This window comes from Myotis myotis, unplaced genomic scaffold, assembly GCF_014108235.1.
Source record: "Myotis myotis isolate mMyoMyo1 unplaced genomic scaffold, mMyoMyo1.p scaffold_m19_p_17, whole genome shotgun sequence".
Lineage (NCBI taxonomy): Eukaryota > Metazoa > Chordata > Mammalia > Chiroptera > Vespertilionidae > Myotis > Myotis myotis.
In genome coordinates this window covers 18377887-18382798 of record NW_023416321.1, presented here as the reverse complement: position 1 = coordinate 18382798, position 4912 = coordinate 18377887, and positions in this window count along the sequence as shown.

The window sequence follows — 4912 nt, the reverse complement described above, 5'->3', positions numbered from 1 at the left end:
CTGAAAGATTAAACAACCATTAAATGATAAGTCAGTTCTCCCCTTTCAGCCCCTGGCAACCACTCTTCTACTTTCTCTCTCCATGCTTGTTTGTTTTTAGTATGATTTTTATTGATTTTAGAGAGAGAAGAAGGGAAAGGGATAGAGAGGTAAAAACATCTCTGAGAGACATCAATTCCCTACCTCCTGCATGCCCCCTACTGGGGATCGAGCCCTCACTGGGAATCGAACCGGTGACCTCCTGGTTCATGAGTCATCGCTCAACTACTGAGCCAACCAGTCAGGCCCCTTCCTTGCTCATTTTTTAATCAAGTTGCTTGTTGTTGAGTTTTAGGGGCTTTCTCTATATTTTGGATATGAATCCCTTATCAGATATATGATTTATAAATATTTTAATATTTTCTCAAGGCATTTTTTTCCTGTCTGACCGTGTCTTCAGCTGAGCCCCCTTTGTACCCCCATCACGGATGCATCACACCCACGGAATGTTCTTTCTCCAGAAGGAGCCCAGAGAGCACTAATAACACACTGTACCTCGGTGAGTGGCCCTATCCCAGGGGCCCCGTGGCAGGGCCTCACGGCTAAATCTGCAGGCCCTTCCGAAACAATCAAGACCTCAGATGGTAAATTTGCAAATACCAAGGGGTCTCCCGAGATGGTCATGGCCCAAAGCTTCGTGGGAGAAAGAAGAGCCTCCGCACTCGCCATCTTGCTCTTACTAACCTGCCAGAGCAGCGGCCTGGACCCTGAGCTCAGCTCAGCCCGGGGACACACACTTTTAACTAGTGCCTGGTGGTGTGACAGCTTCTGCAGAGGGTTTTGGATGCTGACTTAGGGTCGGTCCTCACTTTGAAGGCACTGAAATCCACTCTCTTTCCTTTCCCCAGGACCCAGTTCCAGGTTCCTTCTAAGTCCCGACCATGCGCTGCCCCAGGTGCTTGCTTCTGCCTCTAAGTTCTCTTAATAACTGATCCTCTTGCTGCAAATTCTGGCCCCAACAACCCAAGCCCTGAGGAGGGCAGAGGTGGCTGCACCAGAAACTCATGGGATAGTTTCTGGCACTCGCCAGGCCCTCCTGTGCCAAGAGGTTCCAGGAAAACTGGCACATCCCAGGATTGGAGGAAGTAGGGCCGCAACAGGGGACTTTTTCCTAATGAACTCAATCATCTTTCAGAACAATAATCCACCGACGGTCAACTATAGATAGAAAACATCGTTGCAGGCCCCCCCCCCCCCCCCTCAAGGAGAGAGAAAAATGGAAAATATTCCATGCATTGGCTCTCAAAATAAACCACTGGGGATATAAAACTCATCCGTAAATAGAGGAAATATAAGCTTCAGTTTTGTATGATGGCCAATGAACTGGGGGCGAGAGGAGAAAGGGGAAACGGGGGAGAAGAAAGCAGGGAAAGGATGAGAGATGAGAGGGAGGGAGAACGTTGAAGGGCGATAGAGAGAGAAACACAACATTTCCAGAAGAGGAGACACAAAACGCAAGAGAGCACAGTACCGTGAGAGATCGAGGATTCTCGAAAGGTTGTTATGTAAAGGTCAGTCACTGTTGTCATACCTTCCTACTTACAAAAGCATCTTAGAAACATGGCCAGTCAGAGCTGCAAGGACCTGAGCTCACCTTGACCAAGTCACCCTGCACTGGGTTGAATAGTGCTCCTCCCCAGCCCCCACCAAATTCACGACTACCTGAAAGTGTGGCAGGCAATGTGAGCAGAGCAAGGACAATGGGCCAGGTGCAGAAGGTCACCAGAGTGAAAAGCCCCAGGTGCCTAGCAAAGGACGGGACCTCACTCCCTGGGTGACCTTTCCTCTCTAGCATATCACTGGTCGTGCAGCTTGGACCCCTGACCTTTCCTCCCTAGAGATAACATCTAGGCCTCAGTTGTATTTCCACTTGAGGCCCAGGAAAGCAGCCAAACCAGACAGGTGACACCAAGGCTGACCTCAGACCAGCTGCACTGGATAACGACCACCTGCCCTGGCACGGGCCAATCAATCGGTGGAGACCCCGACCCTGAAAGGACACCCCTGGAAAGTTGCTAAATATTATACTGAGATCTTCCCCTGGGACCTCCCCTAAAATCACCCTGATCGCCGATTCCTTTGGTATTTCAAAAACAGTTGAGTAGCTTATTTTGAGAGAGGAAGGCTATTTTTTAACAGTGAAATCACCATTTATTGCTTGATCCGGAGCAGTTTTTTCAAGGCATGCCAAGTCCTGCTGGGGATTTTGGACTTAAAACTATCCATGAGGCAGACCCCTTGATATGAAATGAGGTAGCCACTCTTCGGGGGTTTCGACTTGAGAAAATCCTGTGCCACACACATTAAGCTTTTCGTTGTTTTGTAGTTCTTCACCCTTTGTTGGATCGTGTCTCTGAAAAACCGGTAACAGCTGTGGACCCTCTCCCAGGAAACTGTGTACTCTCCCAACTTTTGGCACCTACTCTCGGGGGTTCACCAGGCTCTGCCCCTGCCCCCCTGGGGACCCAGCTGTGGAGACTGGTCCTCAAACAGCCAGGCAGGCAGACCTCTCCCTCCAGTTCCCCTTTCACTTGAGCCACCTGGTGTAAGCCAGGCCCAACCTGGCCTGTGGCAGAGGCTTTCTCCCCGATGTGCTAATGACACTGGTGGAGCTGAGTTCTTGCTGAGCAGCTTTAGGGACCCTCTCCCGACTCTTAAAGGCTGAGCCGAGCCAATGGGAGGCGGCAAAAATCCCCAGGGGACAGTAGAGCCTTTATGAAAGGGACTGATGGAATCCGAGGGCTGGAAGGGACCTGGGGCTGTGCCTGGAGACCACCATCCCCTCCCTTGCCCCAGGGCCTTCGCACGTCCCCCTTTGTCAGCCTTGCCCCTGGCCTCACCTTTTCTACCTGGTACTCTACCTACCCCCAGGTCTTTGGTTGGACTCAACTTCCTCTCACTTTGCTTGGTTCCCCAAAGTCTATGTTCGGAGGCCTGTGCCCCTCTTTCCTTTGGATTTCTCCATCACAGCATTTGTCCCACTGTTGCAATTGGCTCTCGGCTAGTCTGTATCTACTGTGTGGTTTGTCCCAGGAGAGAAGGCGCCCCCTGATTTTTATAATCTTCCTACCAACAATGTGGAGAAAACGGAGCATGACGGATACAAACTTGTTAGGCAAAATGATTCCCCGGTACTTACTGTGACCAACGCCATCTCATGAAGCAAGCTGACCGCCAGCTCACCCCTATCACCTGAAGCGAATACTCCTGCACCAACAAGTGGGCCCATTACGTTGTTTGCTGCTGTGGATTTTACAGAGTTTAACAAGCACGAGCTGAACCACGTAGCTCCAAGCCACCTGTGTTAGCTCGGGCCACTTGGCTGTTGACAACAAGCCCCATCCCTTGTTGGGGGTGGAGATGAACTGTCTAGCTCAGCGACTCTCAACCTGTGGGTCGCGACCCCTTTGGCGGTCGAACGACCCTTTCACAGGGGTCGCCTGAGACCATCCTGCATATCAGATATTTACATGACGATTCATAACAGTAGCAACAAGACAGTTATGAAGTAGCAACGAAAATAATTTTATGGTTGGGTCACAACATGAGGAACTGGATTTAAAGGGCCAGAAGGTTGAGAACCACTGGTCTAGCTGCTGCCCAAGGCGCTGGCTTCTGTCTCTAAGTTCTCTTAATAAACTTGATGTACTCCTGGGGTTGTCAGCCTCTTTCTTCCGTCTCCAGGCCCCAGGAGATTTTCCCAACAAAGTTTCTTGAGTAAATAAATGAGTAACTAACTGGCTGGTTTCATGCAGGGTTTCTCAACCTTGGCACTACTGGCGTGTTGGACTTGGTAATTTTTTTTGTCACCAGGGACTGACCTGTGCAGTGCAGCATCCCTGGCTCTCCTACCCACCAGGTGCCAATAGCACCCCATTCAGGTGTGACGACTAAAAGTCTCTCTGGACAAAGGGAGGCAAAATCACTGAGGTAGAAAAATCAGTTTCAATGAATGCATGTTGTTGACCTCGGAGTCCAATTGCCCATCTTGAGTCTCTGTCCGCGAGTAGAGTTCAGTTAATCAGTTAACCCTGATGGGGCGCTCAGGGTAGGGTCATGGAATGGGTGGCTGACCTCTTAGGGCTCCTCGGAGGTGGGAGAAAATTCCACCATGCAGTTGCTATAGAGCAGGGGTGGGCAAACTTTTTGACTCGAGGGCCACAATGGGTTCTTAAACTGGACCGTAGGGCCGGAACAAAAGCATGGATGGAGTGTTTGTGTGAACTAATATAAATTCAAAGTAAACATCATTACATAAAAGGGTACGGTCTTTTTATTTTTAGTTTTATTCATTTCTCCGGCCCGCGGGCCGTAGTTTGCCCAGGGCTGCTATAGAGCGTTTCAAGCCTTGTAATGACTTGTTACAATGTGAGTACACAAGGGGGCGCTCTAACTAACACGTTCAACCGCGGAGAAAAAAGGCCTCTCAAGGAGCCGGTGCCTGGATACTTGTTCAGTGATGAGCTTGGACTAGGATGCTTTGCTATGCCATCCGGGTGGGACAGTGAACCAGGGTCCTGGGTTTAGAGAAATCCTTAGTCCTGAAACCAACTATGAAGGATCCCTGCGTGTGTGGTTTCCTTAGAGACATAGACAGTGGGGGTAAATAATTAAAAACCCACTTATGCTCCATAAATAAGTCATAAGCATTAAGAGTCTTCCCGGCTTCCCCAGCAATGGCCCTGCTCTGGTAGCAGCAACGGGACTGACGGAGTGATCCGGGGGCTCTGGCCAGGTTGTTAGAAATCATCTAATCCTTTGCTTCCGACCTGAGTCCATGGCCCTGAAAACTGGGAAATGGTGTAACGTTTTTGGGACACAACTTTGTGTGTGGTACAGCTTTGTGCCTCTATAGCTTTCATCGTATTTTCAA